At 35.2% G+C, this 20236-nt stretch overlaps 1 protein-coding gene across 5 annotated transcripts in view; it reads left to right on the forward strand.

The window, feature by feature from the left end:
• Positions 1-268: 268 nt before the first annotated feature.
• LOC139501643 (ubiquitin conjugation factor E4 B-like) overlaps positions 269-20236 on the forward strand; it is a 42238-nt gene continuing 22270 nt past the window's right edge. Inside the window, exons 1-5 of one of the 5 annotated variants that reach the window (XM_071290775.1) lie at positions 269-302; positions 3003-3216; positions 4029-4200; positions 5885-6012; positions 6560-6658. The gene's annotated coding sequence lies outside the window, so the exon portion shown is untranslated. Of the gene's footprint in view, positions 303-385; positions 555-2394; positions 2477-3002; positions 3217-3243; positions 3300-4028; positions 4201-4778; positions 4938-5884; positions 6013-6559; positions 6659-20236 lie in introns of those variants that run through there. The other 4 variants (XM_071290776.1, XM_071290777.1, XM_071290778.1 and 1 more) reach the window with 4 other exon arrangements.

Consider the following 20236-nt stretch of genomic DNA (forward strand, 5'->3'; position numbering starts at 1 on the left):
TTATAATATTACATATTAATATAGTCATTATTTTCAATACTTATTATGTTAGACCAACTATGTAATTGATATACCATGAGCCTTAACCATTTATTGTTGATGAGTTTGTGCTAATAAAATATTTGTATTTGTATTTGTACAATATAATTATAATAGATCATAGATTAACAATTTATATCACAAAAATGATCAGAAATTTGTTATCAATTTTGTGTATTTGTATTTACCGCGAAAAAAACTCCTTGTTAATGCGAACTCCTCGGGTTTTATCTTTCGAATGGAATGAGGAAGAAATGAGTGAGGTCTAATATATGTTGCTAATATAATATCTATAAGTATTTTGTTCCTCGTGGTTCACTCAATTTTTGTTTAAACTTCCTGGAATCCAATTATTGATTTTACGAAGAACTGATATAAAAATGACAGTTTACAAACATACGAAATAACCTAAACTAAATTTGACAAACAAATCAGTCATGTTCTAAAATTATTAGAAAATTAAAACATTTCTATAATAATGAGCTCTGTCTGAGAATGAGGAAAAGAACTTTAAAGTGAGTATTAGTGTATGTCTAAGTCTGCTTTTGTCTATAACAATTCCTTTTGGGCAGGTCTTATTCAATAGAGAGTTATTTCTCCGACTAAAAATGCAAACCCAATAGAAAGTGAAAGTAGAAATTTTTGCTCTTATAACTAAAACTTAAATCGGATGATCCCTATTAACCATATCTTTTCTGTGTATTCTTTTATACGACCACAAAAAATAAAAATTGAAATGGCAGTTGGCAGGTATGAAGGTTGGGATTGATTTTGGTGGTTATGGTCCCAAAGGTTCAGGAATTAGGGGCACAAAGAGGCCCAAAACAAGCATTTATCTAGTTTCAGGATAATAAGATGTGTATAAGTATTTCAATTGCTCTGAAATTGTGCCACAATGTTTAATGCCATAAGTAGAAGGTTTAGATTTATTTTAAGGGTTAGAGGGCAAACAGCCTATAGGAATTAAGGGAGTTATAGGGCAAACAGCCTATAGGAATAAAGGGGGTTATGGTCCAAAAGGTTTAGGAATTAGGGGCCAAAAATGGGACCAAATAAGCATTTTTGTAGTTTTCAGTCAATTTTTCTCATTTCAGATTTCAGAAAATAAAAAAAAATTCTGCAAATATTTTTTTGAGGGGATTAATATTCAAAAGGCATAGTGTATTGCTCAAGAGCAAAAAAAAATTAAGTTCATTAGACCACATTCATTCTGTGTCAGAAACATATGCTGTGTCAACTATTTAATCACAATCCGAATTCAGAGCTGTATATTATCAAGCTTGAATGTTTCATCAATGAAATTCCAGTCAGATCTTTTAATGAATATCCTTTTTAAAAGAGGGACGAAAGATACCAAAGGGACAGTCAAACTCATAAATCTAAAATAAACTGACTTGACCATGGCTTAAAATGAAAAAGACAAACAGACAAACAATAGTACACATGACACAACATAGAAAACTAAAGAATTAACAACACGAACCCCACCAAAAACTAGGGGTGATCTCAGGTGCTCCAGAAGGGTAAGCAAATCCTGCTCCACATGTAGCACCCGTCGTGTTGCTTATGTGATAACAAATCCGGTAAATAGTCTAATTAGGTAGGTATTCATGAAAGTTGATTTTATTAACATGATTAAGTCTGATAAAGTTTTTTCATAAGACGTTTCAACTGAGGCACTACACAGGCGTCAAAAGGCGTCATTATGGAGTAAAGGGGGTGGCGTCAAAAGGCGTCATTACGGAGGAAAGGATTAATTTAGCAATAGCTGGGATACCATTTATCTTAAACTGATCTTGATATGTTGTGGTTACATGTTTAATGGAAATTATTAGATAATTCTTATATGATTAGCATATCTATAAATACTTTAAAAGGATAAGTCCGTTAGAATTATTTCCCTTGGTTAATTATACTTCGATAAACCAAACTTCTGAAACTACTTATGGTACCTTCACTGTGATCTATTCGTGCACAATACACATTCTGGCAGTGATCTCAAGATTTTTTTAGCAAATTGTGAAAATTTTAAAATTACATGAAATTTCATGAGAGATCTTAGCAAACTATTATCATGGCAAAACAAAGTTGAAGTCCTATGAAAGAAAAGTTTCAAGCTAAATATATTCCGTCATTTGTACACTTCAAATCATTGTATTGGTGTTTAATCCAAATATGACATGTCAATTGTGTATTTGATGGTTAATGAAAGCCATTTAACAAAAATGAAAACATCACTAAAGTTTGTTAAATAAAATCACTGTGGTCATATACTGGTCCTATGTCTGGTGTTACTTAGGAAGCAGTTTACCAACAATTTTGTATTTAGTTTGAACTTTCCATTGTACAGAGATCACACCATTCCACTGACTTAGCTTGTACTGTTCCATATAAAAAGAGAAAAGTTACCACAGAAATTTGGTTGAAAGTTTCTCAGGTAAACTGTCACCAAACATGCCAAACAGGGGCGGGTGGGCAGTAGAGGTAGGGAAACACCAAATATTGCCAAACACACAGGTTTAAGTAGAAGTTTTGTAGAAGTTTCCCAGGTAAACTGACACCAAACATTGTCAAAACAGGTTTAATTTAGAGCAAGGGTAACACCAAAACATTGCCGACACACCAGGTTTAATGTAACGCATGTAGAGTAAGGGAAATACAAGAACAGAAGTGAATAGTTATAGTCATACTCAATTCTTATCAAAGCTGGTTAATATTAAAGATAGAGATATAACCCCCAATAAGTAAATACTAAGTAACCAAAAAAACTTACAGATTGTATCAACAGGTCAAATTAACAGGAAAGTACAATTTGAGAAAACTCGCAGTAACTGAAAGCCAATTTAAAGTCAAAAACAATTAATAATAAAACAAATCATGCATCAGAGACTATATTCATGTATGGTATAATTCATGCATGTGGCAGTTTGATACTTCACAGTAACATGTGATATATTTTTCAGATAAAACCTGGGACTCGTGTAGTACGAAGTCCTGATTGGATCTCAAAGAAAAAAGATAATGGTGAAGGCTTCCTGGGAACTGTGATATTTGTACCTAAACCTGGGTCAGATGACAAAAAAGTTACTGTCATATGGGACTCTGGACGTGAGCTGAGATATAGGGCTGAGGAAAATGGAAAATATGACCTATGAGTGTTTGACACAGCACCTTCAGGTAATATAGATAGATATACAGGGCAAGTATGGCTGGGAAAAATGGAAAATATGACCTACGAGTGTTTGACACAGCACCTTCAGGTAATATAGATAGATATACAGGGCAAGTATGGCTGGGAAAAATGGAAAATATGACCTTAGAGTGTTTGACACTGCGCCACTGTCCTGCAGGTATTATAGATAGATATCCAGGGCTGGGGTGAATTGAAAGTATGACCTTAGAGTGTTTGAAACAGCACCTTCAGGTAATATAGATAGATATCCAGGGCTGGGCAGAATTGAAAATGTGTGGCTGTTTAGAAAGGTCAATGAATAGATTGCATTAACTTATTTTTTCTTAGATATACTAAGAATGGCAGACCCATGCTTAATGTTCTTTTCAGGCTCTGCACAATGTTCAAGTCAAATACCGAATATGTAGCGGGTTACTTTCACAGGGTGGAAATATTCGCTTATTTTCGCGGATAGAACAAAATCCCTAAAATAAATTCCACCAATTTAAAAGTGCACATGCACAGGTATTGATAAAAGTTTTGAAACCACCAATATATTTCGTAGATCTCATTCAATGAAAATTACAAAATTTTACACCTGCGAAAATAACCTGCTTTACGTTATGTATACAATTTATTAATAAATTCCGGACAATACATCCGTTTGTCATGTTTAGGAAGCCCTGCATCTACACATTAAGGCACATTTCAACTTGTATAAAATAAATAATACTTTTACAGGAATATGCAGTCTTAATATAATTTGTAATGATAATGTTGAGGAAGGAATTGATGTTTTATTTGAATTTGTTTGCAGGAGTTTGCCATACTAACGTAACATGTGATATTTGTGGGGAGAAAGGAATCCATGGTTTACGATGGAAGTGTTGTGATTGCCATGACTTTGATATGTGTAGTCCATGTTATATGGCCGATAAACATGACCTGAAGCATGCATTTGTTCGAGTGGACACCCCTAACTCTACAGCGTAAGTACTAATTGTTTTACTAGATGAGTGATTCAAGCTCTCTGGAGCATCTAGTTTATCCCCTTAAATCTTTGAAATAGTGTGTTTTACATAAAAAGAATGAAAACAATGAATTTAGTTTTTTGTCGAGCCTGCGGCTGTTGTTGCAGAAAGCTTGACATAAGGATAGTGATCCGGCAGCGGCGCTAGCTTACTTCTTATATTTTAGAAGGTGGGAGACCTGGAAGCTTCATACTTTGTATATGTATGCCTCATGTTATCAAGTTTCCGTCAGTCACATGCCCAATGTCCTTACCTCATTTTCAGGGTTCAGTGACTACTTGAAAAAAAAGTTAAGATTTTTTGTAATGTTAAATTCTCCCTTATTATAAGTAATAGGATAACTATATTTGGTATGTATGTACCTTGCACAGTCCTCACACCCTTCAGACAGCTTTCACCTGACCTCGACCTCATTTAATAGATCAGTGAACAAGGTTAAGTTTTGGTGGTCATGTCCATATCTCAGATACTATAAGCAATAGGTCTAGTATATTTGGTGTATGAAAGGACTGTAAGGTGTAAATGTCCAACTGGCAGGTGTCATCTACACGACGTTACCAACAAAGGTTAAAGGCCATTAGAGACGTCAGTCGTATGGTCGATGAATTAGAGAATACAGAACCAATATGGAGTAAACTTCCTAACTCTGCTAGAAATAAAGAACTTCTAAAAAGAAATGGAAATCTCAGGTCCAGGTATGGGTCTTGTATATCTGATAGAAATAAAGAACTTCTAAAGAAATGGAAATCTCAGGTCAAGGTATGGGCTCTTGATATTGCTGCTAGGTATGGGCTCTTTTTTAATTTTCATTCACAGAAATGAAGAACTTCTAAAGAAGTAGAAATTTTAGGTCAAGGTCTTGGTTTTTTTTAACTCAGATCTGGAAGAAGAAATTCTGAAGAATAAGAAATCTCATGCAGGTGCAGACGTAGGAACTTTTATGTTGCATTGTCTTAAAGTCCAAAGTCTAGTCTTTATCTTCCTCCTCTAGCAGGAGCTTCGCTTCTATAGCGTACCTCTTATTTGCACCTTATTTGCACCCTAACCCTTACACACGGGGCACTCATAAAATCAGTATACGTAATTATTATAAATTAATAAAAGTAACATATATACAGCATGCGGACTAATCCATAACCATGTAAACGAAGTTAACTTTATATATTACACAGTCCAATCGTCCATAGCCGGTTCACTATTCATATCTCCATATCACATAGGCCAAACAATTGTACATATTTAACACTCCTGCCCTCGCATTAGCGTTTACTGTTCAAACACTATCCTTGTTATCTTAAAATCTAAAAACTTTCCACTGTTTATTTGGCAAGCAATTATTCCATATATAACACGCAAATAACGCACTTAAAATCTAAAATGACTTGATTGTTGTTTGATATGTACATTATGGGCGGTTGTTAGTATTAACTTTTATTCAAGAAAACCTTTTACTTCAGGTTCGTTTACTTTGTTGAATATTTGAATTTCTGGTTCACAATTATGTATCCATACGATCTATGAAAATTGGGGTCCAATGAATAGTAATGAATCAACGGTATCCTGAAATCTTGACACAACAATCCTTAGCATAACATCTGTAATTATTGTGATAATAAGATTGATAGATTATTTTATTTTACAGAGACTAAATAAAAGTAAACTTTGTGCTGATGCTGCTGTGTTAGATGAATCTCTGTTAAGAAGATGTTTACAATTCTATGAAGTACATTCTGATTACATGTTAAAAGTAGCTGATCCTAAAAGTTCAGGGTAAATAATAGTTTTGTTCTAGACTATATTTGTGAAAGAATCCTTTATTTATTTTATTTAATTCATAAATGTATACTTCATGTAGTCATCAATTTAATTACAACATTTATCAAAACCCTCTGTTGTTGCTATATATAGCAACAACAGAGGGTTTAGATATATATATATATATAATAAAAACTATAACACAAATTCCCATACGTTTCGGCCATTACGGCCTTCTTCATTGGATATATATATATATTAGTCCCAATATTATCAGTCAAAGATTTATTTAGATCAAATCAAATCAAATCATTTTATTTCATAATTAAAGGGCCCTTAAGGGCATATCATTTACACACAAGAAAGTAGTATACAAACATGTGCATATATCATTTTAGAAAAATAATTATTCAACATCATTTTATGATTAATAAAACATGTACATAAATAAACAATTTGTGAGAGAGCCGGATGGGTGCAAGAAAGATAACTCCAATCTAAATTGACACTAAGAACAAAAACCTACATTTTCTGTTTCAAGTCATCTATTTATCTATTTTAGAGTTACTCTACCACTTCCAACAGACGTCCCCATGCAGTTTGCTGCTTTACCAGATTTTTACATAGAAGATTTGGCAGAATTCTTACAGTTTATTCTTCAGTAAGTAGTAAAGATAAACCTTTACAAATGTATCAATGTTTTAACTCTTTAAGGTAGATCAGGTATCTTTTTCAGGGCATGGTGCAATACTTTTTGGGTTTAAAAATATTTTACCAAGTATTATTAAATATACAAAGGACACTTCTTATTTCTGAAATTAAATGATTAAAGTCCTAAAAAATTAACTATCTTTTAGTGTATTTGAAATTTTCAGTGAAAATACTTTCATTTTTCATCAAAGGAAGATAATCATATAGAATTTGGACAGTTTGTGTTTTCAAGAAAATCAGGTCAGGTCCCCTTATTTGAATTGGAAATTTTAAGTTCATTGTATTACATCAGTAACTATGACAACAGAAACAAAAGTAATTTCAGTTGTAACTATGACAATTTATAGTATTTGTATTCTGTGATAGAAATGTACCCGATGTGGAAGACGATCCCTCAATGGACAGAATTCTACACTTGTTGGTTGTATTAGTGTGTAGCAGTAATTATAGATGATAGTATTTGTATTCTGTTATAGATATGTACCCCATGTGGCAGATGATTCCTCAATGGACAGAATTCTACACTTGTTGGTTGTATTAGTGTGTAGCAGTAATTATAGATGATAGTATTTGTATTCTGTTATAGATATGTACCCCATGTGGCAGACGATCCCTCAATGGACAGAATTCTACACTTGTTGGTTGTATTAGTGTGTAGCAGTAATTATAGATGATAGTATTTGTATTCTGTTATAGATATGTACCCCATGTGGCAGACGATCCCTCAATGGACAGAATTCTACACTTGTTGGTTGTATTAGTGTGTAGCAGTAATTATAGATGATAGTATTTGTATTCTGTTATAGATATGTACCCCATGTGACAGACGATCCCTCCATGGACAGAATTCTACACTTGTTGGTTGTATTAGTGTGTAGCAGTAATTATAGATGATAGTATTTGTATTCTGTTATAGATATGTACCCCATGTGGCAGATGATCCCTCAATGGACAGAATTCTACACTTGTTGGTTGTATTAGTGTGTAGCAGTAATTATAGATGATAGTATTTGTATTCTGTTATAGATATGTACCCCATGTGGCAGACGATCCCTCCATGGACAGAATTCTACACTTGTTGGTTGTATTAGTGTGTAGCAGTAATTATAGATGATAGTATTTGTATTCTGTTATAGATATGTACCCCATGTGGCAGACGATCCCTCAATGGACAGAATTCTACACTTGCTGGTTGTATTAGTGTGTAGCAGTAATTATAGATGTTAGTATTTGTATTCTGTTATAGATATGTACCCCATGTGGCAGACGATCCCTCCATGGACAGAATTCTACACTTGTTGGTTGTATTAGTGTGTAGCAGTAATTATACATGATAGTATTTGTATTCTGTTATAGATATGTACCCCATGTGGCAGACGATCCCTCAATGGACAGAATTCTACACTTGTTGGTTGTATTAGTGTGTAGCAGTAATTATAGATGACAGTATTTGTATTCTGTTATAGATATGTACCCCATGTGGCAGACGATCCCTCCATGGACAGAATTCTACACTTGCTGGTTGTATTAGTGTGTAGCAGTAATTATAGATGATAGTATTTGTATTCTGTTATAGATATGTACCCCATGTGGCAGACGATCCCTCAATGGACAGAATTCTACACTTGTTGGTTGTATTAGTGTGTAGCAGTAATTATAGATGTTAGTATTTGTATTCTGTTATAGATATGTACCCCATGTGGCAGACGATCCCTCAATGGACAGAATTCTACACTTGCTGGTTGTATTAGTGTGTAGCAGTAATTATAGATGATAGTATTTGTATTCTGTTATAGATATGTACCCCATGTGGCAGATGACTCATCCATGGACAGAATTCTACACTTGTTGGTTGTATTAGTGTGTAGCAGTAATTATAGATGTTAGTATTTGTATTCTGTTATAGATATGTACCCCATGTGGCAGACGATCCCTCAATGGACAGAATTCTACACTTGTTGGTTGTATTAGTGTGTAGCAGTAATTATAGATGATAGTATTTGTATTCTGTTATAGATATGTACCCCATGTGGCAGATGATCCCTCCATGGACAGATTTCTACACTTGTTGGTTATATTAGTGTGTAGCAGTAATTATAGATGATAGTATTTGTATTCTGTTATAGGTATGTACCCCATGTGGCAGATGATCCCTCTATGGACAGAATTCTACACTTGTTGGTTGTATTAGTGTGTAGCAGTAATTATAGATGATAGTATATGTATTCTGTTATAGATATGTACCCCATGTGGCAGACGATCCCTCAATGGACAGAATTCTACACTTGTTGCTTGTATTAGTGTGTAGCAGTAATTATAGATGATAGTATTTGTATTCTGTTATAGATATGTACCCCATGTGGCAGACGATCCCTTCATGGACAGAATTCTACACTTGCTGGTTGTATTAGTGTGTAGCAGTAATTATAGATGATAGTATTTGTATTCTGTTATAGATATGTACCCCATGTGGCAGACGATCCCTCCATGGACAGAATTCTACACTTGTTGGTTGTATTAGTGTGTAGCAGTAATTATAGATGATAGTATTTGTATTCTGTTATAGATATGTACCCCATGTGGCAGACGATCCCTCAATGGACAGAATTCTACACTTGTTGGTTGTATTAGTGTGTAGCAGTAATTATAGATGATAGTATTTGTATTCTGTTATAGATATGTACCCCATGTGGCAGATGATCCCTCCATGGACAGATTTCTACACTTGTTGGTTATATTAGTGTGTAGCAGTAATTATAGATGATAGTATTTGTATTCTGTTAAAGAAATGTACCCGATGTGGCAGACGATCCCTCAATGGACAGAATTCTACACTTGTTGGTTGTATTAGTGTGTAGCAGTAATTATAGATGATAGTATTTGTATTCTGTTATAGATATGTACCCCATGTGGCAGACGATCCCTCCATGGTCAGAATTCTACACTTGTTGGTTGTATTAGTGTGTAGCAGTAATTATAGATGATAGTATTTGTATTCTGTTATAGATATGTACCCCATGTGGCAGACGATCCCTCCATGGACAGAATTCTACACTTGTTGGTTGTATTAGTGTGTAGCAGTAATTATAGATGATAGTATTTGTATTCTGTTATAGATATGTACCCCATGTGGCAGACGATCCCTCAATGGACAGAATTCTACACTTGTTGGTTGTATTAGTGTGTAGCAGTAATTATAGATGATAGTATTTGTATTCTGTTATAGATATGTACCCCATGTGGCAGATGACTCATCCATGGACAGAATTCTACACTTGTTGGTTGTATTAGTGTGTAGCAGTAATTATAGATGTTAGTATTTGTATTCTGTTATAGATATGTACCCCATGTGGCAGACGATCCCTCAATGGACAGAATTCTACACTTGTTGGTTGTATTAGTGTGTAGCAGTAATTATAGATGATAGTATTTGTATTCTGTTATAGATATGTACCCCATGTGGCAGATGATCCCTCCATGGACAGATTTCTACACTTGTTGGTTATATTAGTGTGTAGCAGTAATTATAGATGATAGTATTTGTATTCTGTTATAGGTATGTACCCCATGTGGCAGATGATCCCTCAATGGACAGAATTCTACACTTGCTGGTTGTATTAGTGTGTAGCAGTAATTATAGATGATAGTATTTGTATTCTGTTATAGATATGTACCCCATGTGGCAGACGATCCCTCCATGGACAGAATTCTACACTTGTTGGTTGTATTAGTGTGTAGCAGTAATTATAGATGATAGTATTTGTATTCTGTTATAGATATGTACCCCATGTGGCAGACGATCCCTCAATGGACAGAATTCTACACTTGTTGGTTGTATTAGTGTGTAGCAGTAATTATAGATGATAGTATTTGTATTCTATTATAGAAATGTATCCGATGTGGCAGACGATCCCTCAATGGACAGAATTCTACACTTGTTGGTTGTATTAGTGTGTAGCAGTAATTATAGATGATAGTATTTGTATTCTGTTATAGATATGTACCCCATGTGGCAGATGATCCCTCCATGGACAGATTTCTACACTTGTTGGTTATATTAGTGTGTAGCAGTAATTATAGATGATAGTATTTGTATTCTGTTATAGAAATGTACCCGATGTGGCAGACGATCCCTCAATGGACAGAATTCTACACTTGTTGGTTGTATTAGTGTGTAGCAGTAATTATAGATGATAGTATTTGTATTCTGTTATAGATATGTACCCCATGTGGCAGACGATCCCTCAATGGACAGAATTCTACACTTGTTGGTTGTATTAGTGTGTAGCAGTAATGATAGATGATAGTATTTGTATTCTGTTATAGATATGTACCCCATGTGGCAGACGATCCCTCAATGGACAGAATTCTACACTTGTTGGTTGTATTAGTGTGTAGCAGTAATTATAGATGATAGTATTTGTATTCTGTTATAGATATGTACCCCATGTGGCAGATGACTCATCCATGGACAGAATTCTACACTTGTTGGTTGTATTAGTGTGTAGCAGTAATTATAGATGATAGTATTTGTATTCTGTTATAGATATGTACCCCATGTGGCAGACGATCCCTCTATGGACAGAATTCTACACTTGTTGGTTGTATTAGTGTGTAGCAGTAATTATAGATGATAGTATTTGTATTCTGTTATAGATATGTACCCCATGTGGCAGACGATCCCTCCATGGACAGATTTCTACATTTGTTGGTTATATTAGTGTGTAGCAGTAATTATAGATGATAGTATTTGTATTCTGTTATAGATATGTACCCCATGTGGCAGACGATCCCTCAATGGACAGAATTCTACACTTGTTGGTTGTATTAGTGTGTAGCAGTAATTATAGATGATAGTATTTGTATTCTGTTATAGATATGTACCCCATGTGGCAGACGATCCCTCAATGGACAGAATTCTACACTTGTTGGTTGTATTAGTGTGTAGCAGTAATTATAGATGATAGTATTTGTATTCTGTTATAGATATGTACCCCATGTGGCAGACGATCCCTCCATGGACAGAATTCTACACTTGTTGGTTGTATTAGTGTGTAGCAGTAATTATAGATGATAGTATTTGTATTCTGTTATAGATATGTACCCGATGTGGCAGACGATCCCTCAATGGACAGAATTCTACACTTGTTGGTTGTATTAGTGTGTAGCAGTAATTATAGATGATAGTATTTGTATTCTGTTATAGATATGTACCCCATGTGGCAGACGATCCCTCCATGGACAGAATTCTACACTTGTTGGTTGTATTAGTGTGTAGCAGTAATTATAGATGATAGTATTTGTATTCTGTTATAGATATGTACCCCATGTGGCAGACGATCCCTCAATGGACAGAATTCTACACTTGTTGGTTGTATTAGTGTGTAGCAGTAATTATAGATGATAGTATTTGTATTCTATTATAGAAATGTATCCGATGTGGCAGACGATCCCTCAATGGACAGAATTCTACACTTGTTGGTTGTATTAGTGTGTAGCAGTAATTATAGATGATAGTATTTGTATTCTGTTATAGATATGTACCCCATGTGGCAGATGATCCCTCCATGGACAGATTTCTACACTTGTTGGTTATATTAGTGTGTAGCAGTAATTATAGATGATAGTATTTGTATTCTGTTATAGAAATGTACCCGATGTGGCAGACGATCCCTCAATGGACAGAATTCTACACTTGTTGGTTGTATTAGTGTGTAGCAGTAATTATAGATGATAGTATTTGTATTCTGTTATAGATATGTACCCCATGTGGCAGACGATCCCTCAATGGACAGAATTCTACACTTGTTGGTTGTATTAGTGTGTAGCAGTAATGATAGATGATAGTATTTGTATTCTGTTATAGATATGTACCCCATGTGGCAGACGATCCCTCAATGGACAGAATTCTACACTTGTTGGTTGTATTAGTGTGTAGCAGTAATTATAGATGATAGTATTTGTATTCTGTTATAGATATGTACCCCATGTGGCAGACGATCCCTCCATGGACAGAATTCTACACTTGTTGGTTGTATTAGTGTGTAGCAGTAATTATAGATGATAGTATTTGTATTCTGTTATAGATATGTACCCCATGTGGCAGACGATCCCTCTATGGACAGAATTCTACACTTGTTGGTTGTATTAGTGTGTAGCAGTAATTATAGATGATAGTATTTGTATTCTGTTATAGATATGTACCCCATGTGGCAGATGACTCATCCATGGACAGAATTCTACACTTGTTGGTTGTATTAGTGTGTAGCAGTAATTATAGATGATAGTATTTGTATTCTGTTATAGATATGTACCCCATGTGGCAGACGATCCCTCTATGGACAGAATTCTACACTTGTTGGTTGTATTAGTGTGTAGCAGTAATTATAGATGATAGTATTTGTATTCTGTTATAGATATGTACCCCATGTGGCAGACGATCCCTCCATGGACAGATTTCTACATTTGTTGGTTATATTAGTGTGTAGCAGTAATTATAGATGATAGTATTTGTATTCTGTTATAGATATGTACCCCATGTGGCAGACGATCCCTCAATGGACAGAATTCTACACTTGTTGGTTGTATTAGTGTGTAGCAGTAATTATAGATGATAGTATTTGTATTCTGTTATAGATATGTACCCCATGTGGCAGACGATCCCTCCATGGACAGAATTCTACACTTGTTGGTTGTATTAGTGTGTAGCAGTAATTATAGATGATAGTATTTGTATTCTGTTATAGATATGTACCCGATGTGGCAGACGATCCCTCAATGGACAGAATTCTACACTTGTTGGTTGTATTAGTGTGTAGCAGTAATTATAGATGATAGTATTTGTATTCTGTTATAGATATGTACCCCATGTGGCAGACGATCCCTCAATGGACAGAATTCTACACTTGTTGGTTGTATTAGTGTGTAGCAGTAATTATAGATGATAGTATTTGTATTCTGTTATAGATATGTACCCCATGTGGCAGACGAGCCCTCCATGGACAGAATTCTACACTTTCTGGTTGTATTAGTGTGTAGCAGTAATTATAGATGATAGTATTTGTATTCTGTTATAGATATGTACCCCATGTGGCAGATGATCCCCCAATGGACAGAATTCTACACTTGTTGGTTGTATTAGTGTGTAGCAGTAATTTTAGATGATAGTATTTGTATTCTGTTATAGATATGTACCCCATGTGGCAGACGATCCCTCTATGGACAGAATTCTACACTTGTTGGTTGTATTAGTGTGTAGCAGTAATTATAGATGATAGTATTTGTATTCTGTTATAGATATGTACCCCATGTGGCAGATGATCCCCCAATGGACAGAATTCTACACTTGTTGGTTGTATTAGTGTGTAGCAGTAATTTTAGATGATAGTATTTGTATTCTGTTATAGATATGTACCCCATGTGGCAGACGATCCCTCTATGGACAGAATTCTACACTTGTTGGTTGTATTAGTGTGTAGCAGTAATTATAGATGATAGTATTTGTATTCTGTTATAGATATGTACCCCATGTGGCAGACGATCCCTCAAAGGACAGTATTCTACACTTGTTGGTTGTATTAGTGTGTAGCAGTAATTATAGATGATAGTATTTGTATTCTGTTATAGATATGTACCCCATGTGGCAGACGATCCCTTCATGGACAGAATTCTACACTTGTTGGTTATATTAGTGTGTAGCAGTAATTATAGATGATAGTATTTGTATTCTGTTATAGATATGTACCCCATGTGGCAGACGATCCCTCAATGGACAGAATTCTACACTTGTTGGTTGTATTAGTGTGTAGCAGTAATTATAGATGATAGTATTTGTATTCTATTATAGAAATGTACCCGATGTGGAAGACGATCCCTCAATGGACAGAATTCTACACTTGTTGGTTGTATTAGTGTGTAGCAGTAATTATAGATGATAGTATTTGTATTCTGTTATAGATATGTACCCCATGTGGCAGATGATCCCTCCATGGACAGATTTCTACACCTGTTGGTTATATTAGTGTGTAGCAGTAATTATAGATGATAGTATTTGTATTCTGTTATAGAAATGTACCCGATGTGGCAGACGATCCCTCAATGGACAGAATTCTACACTTCTTGGTTGTATTAGTGTGTAGCAGTAATTATAGATGATAGTATTTGTATTCTGTTATAGATATGTACCCCATGTGGCAGACGATCCCTCAATGGACAGAATTCTACACTTGTTGGTTGTATTAGTGTGTAGCAGTAATTATAGATGATAGTATTTGTATTCTGTTATAGATATGTACCCCATGTGGCAGACGATCCCTCAATGGACAGAATTCTACACTTGTTGGTTGTATTAGTGTGTAGCAGTAATTATAGATGATAGTATTTGTATTCTGTTATAGATATGTACCCCATGTGGCAGACGATCCCTCCATGGACAGAATTCTACACTTGTTGGTTGTATTAGTGTGTAGCAGTAATTATAGATGATAGTATTTGTATTCTGTTATAGATATGTACCCCATGTGACAGACGATCCCTCAATGGACAGAATTCTACACTTGTTGGTTGTATTAGTGTGTAGCAGTAATTATAGATGATAGTATTTGTATTCTGTTATAGATATGTACCCCATGTGGCAGACGATCCCTCCATGGACAGAATTCTACACTTGTTGGTTGTATTAGTGTGTAGCAGTAATTATAGATGATAGTATTTGTATTCTGTTATAGATATGTACCCCATGTGGCAGATGATCCCTCAATGGACAGAATTCTACACTTGCTGGTTGTATTAGTGTGTAGCAGTAATTATAGATGTTAGTATTTGTATTCTGTTATAGATATGTACCCCATGTGGCAGACGATCCCTCCATGGACAGAATTCTACACTTGTTGGTTGTATTAGTGTGTAGCAGTAATTATAGATGATAGTATTTGTATTCTGTTATAGATATGTACCCCATGTGGCAGACGATCCCTCAATTGACAGAATTCTACACTTGTTGGTTGTATTAGTGTGTAGCAGTAATTATAGATGATAGTATTTGTATTCTGTTATAGATATGTACCCCATGTGGCAGACGATCCCTCCATGGACAGAATTCTACACTTGCTGGTTGTATTAGTGGGTAGCAGTAATTATAGATGATAGTATTTGTATTCTGTTATAGATATGTACCCCATGTGGCAGATGATCCCTCAATGGACAGAATTCTACACTTGTTGGTTGTATTAGTGTGTAGCAGTAATTATAGATGTTAGTATTTGTATTCTGTTATAGATATGTACCCCATGTGGCAGACGATCCCTCAATGGACAGAATTCTACACTTGTTGGTTGTATTAGTGTGTAGCAGTAATTATAGATGATAGTATTTGTATTCTGTTATAGATATGTACCCCATGTGGCAGACGATCCCTCAATTGACAGAATTCTACACTTGTTGGTTGTATTAGTGTGTAGCAGTAATTATAGATGATAGTATTTGTATTCTGTTATAGATATGTACCCCATGTGGCAGACGATCCCTCCATGGACAGAATTCTACACTTGCTGGTTGTATTAGTGTGTAGCAGTAATTATAGATGATAGTATTTGTATTCTGTTATAGATATGTACCCCATGTGGCAGATGATCCCTCAATGGACAGAATTCTACACTTGTTGGTTGTATTAGTGTGTAGCAGTAATTATAGATGTTAGTATTTGTATTCTGTTATAGATATGTACCCCATGTGGCAGACGATCCCTCAATGGACAGAATTCTACACTTGTTGGTTGTATTAGTGTGTAGCAGTAATTATAGATGATAGTATTTGTATTCTGTTATAGATATGTACCCCATGTGGCAGACGATCCCTCAATGGACAGAATTCTACACTTGCTGGTTGTATTAGTGTGTAGCAGTAATTATAGATGATAGTATTTGTATTCTGTTATAGATATGTACCCCATGTGGCAGATGACTCATCCATGGACAGAATTCTACACTTGTTGGTTGTATTAGTGTGTAGCAGTAATTATAGATGTTAGTATTTGTATTCTGTTATAGATATGTACCCCATGTGGCAGACGATCCCTCAATGGACAGAATTCTACACTTGTTGGTTGTATTAGTGTGTAGCAGTTATTATAGATGATAGTATTTGTATTCTGTTATACATATGTACCCCATGTGGCAGATGATCCCTCCATGGACAGAATTCTACACTTGTTGGTTGTATTAGTGTATAGCAGTAATTATAGATGATAGTATTTGTATTCTGTTATAGATATGTACCCCATGTGGCAGATGATCCCTCAATGGACAGAATTCTGCACTTGTTGGTTGTATTAGTGTGTAGCAGTAATTATAGATGATAGTATTTGTATTCTGTTATAGATATGTACCCCATGTGGCAGACGATCCCTCCATGGACAGAATTCTACACTTGTTGGTTGTATTAGTGTGTAGCAGTAATTATAGATGATAGTATTTGTATTCTGTTATAGATATGTACCCCATGTGGCAGACGATCCCTCCATGGACAGATTTCTACACTTGTTGGTTATATTAGTGTGTAGCAGTAATTATAGATGATAGTATTTGTATTCTGTTATAGATATGTACCCCATGTGGCAGACGATCCCTCAATGGACAGAATTCTACACTTGTTGGTTGTATTAGTGTGTAGCAGTAATTATAGATGATAGTATTTGTATTCTGTTATAGATATGTACCCCATATGGCAGACGATCCCTCCATGGACAGAATTCTACACTTGTTGGTTGTATTAGTGTGTAGCAGTAATTATAGATGATAGTATTTGTATTCTGTTATAGATATGTACCCGATGTGGCAGACGATCCCTCAATGGACAGAATTCTACACTTGTTGGTTGTATTAGTGTGTAGCAGTAATTATAGATGATAGTATTTGTATTCTGTTATAGATATGTACCCCATGTGGCAGACGATCCCTCCATGGACAGAATTCTACACTTGTTGGTTGTATTAGTGTGTAGCAGTAATTATAGATGATAGTATTTGTATTCTGTTATAGATATGTACCCGATGTGGCAGACGATCCCTCAATGGACAGAATTCTACACTTGTTGGTTGTATTAGTGTGTAGCAGTAATTATAGATGATAGTATTTGTATTCTGTTATAGATATGTACCCCATGTGGCAGACGATCCCTCAATGGACAGAATTCTACACTTGTTGGTTGTATTAGTGTGTAGCAGTAATTATAGATGATAGTATTTGTATTCTGTTATAGATATGTACCCGATGTGGCAGACGATCCCTCAATGGACAGAATTCTACACTTGTTGGTTATATTAGTGTGTAGCAGTAATTATAGATGATAGTATTTGTATTCTGTTATAGATATGTACCCCATGTGGCAGACGATCCCTCAATGGACAGAATTCTACACTTGTTGGTTGTATTAGTGTGTAGCAGTAATTATAGATGATAGTATTTGTATTCTGTTATAGATATGTACCCCATGTGGCAGACGAGCCCTCCATGGACAGAATTCTACACTTTCTGGTTGTATTAGTGTGTAGCAGTAATTATAGATGATAGTATTTGTATTTTGTTATAGATATGTACCCCATGTGGCAGATGATCCCCCAATGGACAGAATTCTACACTTGTTGGTTGTATTAGTGTGTAGCAGTAATTTTAGATGATAGTATTTGTATTCTGTTATAGATATGTATCCCATGTGGCAGACGATCCCTCTATGGACAGAATTCTACACTTGTTGGTTGTATTAGTGTGTAGCAGTAATTATAGATGATAGTATTTGTATTCTGTTATAGATATGTACCCCATGTGGCAGATGATCCCCCAATGGACAGAATTCTACACTTGTTGGTTGTATTAGTGTGTAGCAGTAATTTTAGATGATAGTATTTGTATTCTGTTATAGATATGTACCCCATGTGGCAGACGATCCCTCTATGGACAGAATTCTACACTTGTTGGTTGTATTAGTGTGTAGCAGTAATTATAGATGATAGTATTTGTATTCTGTTATAGATATGTACCCCATGTGGCAGACGATCCCTCAAAGGACAGTATTCTACACTTGTTGGTTGTATTAGTGTGTAGCAGTAATTATAGATGATAGTATTTGTATTCTGTTATAGATATGTACCCCATGTGGCAGACGATCCCTTCATGGACAGAATTCTACACTTGTTGGTTATATTAGTGTGTAGCAGTAATTATAGATGATAGTATTTGTATTCTGTTATAGATATGTACCCCATGTGGCAGACGATCCCTCAATGGACAGAATTCTACACTTGTTGGTTGTATTAGTGTGTAGCAGTAATTATAGATGATAGTATTTGTATTCTATTATAGAAATGTACCCGATGTGGCAGACGATCCCTCAATGGACAGAATTCTACACTTGTTGGTTGTATTAGTGTGTAGCAGTAATTATAGATGATAGTATTTGTATTCTGTTATAGATATGTACCCCATGTGGCAGATGATCCCTCCATGGACAGATTTCTATACCTGTTGGTTATATTAGTGTGTAGCAGTAATTATAGATGATAGTATTTGTATTCTGTTATAGAAATGTATCCCATGCGGCAGACGATCCCTCAATGGAGAGAATTCTACACTTCTTGGTTGTATTAGTGTGTAGCAGTAATTATAGATGATAGTATTTGTATTCTGTTATAGATATGTACCCCATGTGGCAGACGATCCCTCAATGGACAGAATTCTACACTTGTTGGTTGTATTAGTGTGTAGCAGTAATTATAGATGATAGTATTTGTATTCTGTTATAGATATGTACCCCATATGGCAGACGATCCCTCCATGGACAGAATTCTACACTTGTTGGTTGTATTAGTGTGTAGCAGTAATTATAGATGATAGTATTTGTATTCTGTTATAGATATGTACCCGATGTGGCAGACGATCCCTCAATGGACAGAATTCTACACTTGTTGGTTGTATTAGTGTGTAGCAGTAATTATAGATGATAGTATTTGTATTCTGTTATAGATATGTACCCCATGTGGCAGACGATCCCTCCATGGACAGAATTCTACACTTGTTGGTTGTATTAGTGTGTAGCAGTAATTATAGATGATAGTATTTGTATTCTGTTATAGATATGTACCCCATGTGGCAGATGACTCATCCATGGACAGAATTCTACACTTGTTGGTTGTATTAGTGTGTAGCAGTAATTATAGATGTTAGTATTTGTATTCTGTTATAGATATGTACCCCATGTGGCAGACGATCCCTCAATGGACAGAATTCTACACTTGTTGGTTGTATTAGTGTGTAGCAGTAATTATAGATGATAGTATTTGTATTCTGTTATACATATGTACCCCATGTGGCAGATGATCCCTCCATGGACAGAATTCTACACTTGTTGGTTGTATTAGTGTATAGCAGTAATTATAGATGATAGTATTTGTATTCTGTTATAGATATGTACCCCATGTGGCAGATGATCCCTCAATGGACAGAATTCTGCACTTGTTGGTTGTATTAGTGTGTAG

The sequence above is a fragment of the Mytilus edulis genome, chromosome 13, assembly GCF_963676685.1.
Source record: "Mytilus edulis chromosome 13, xbMytEdul2.2, whole genome shotgun sequence".
Classification (NCBI taxonomy): domain Eukaryota; kingdom Metazoa; phylum Mollusca; class Bivalvia; order Mytilida; family Mytilidae; genus Mytilus; species Mytilus edulis.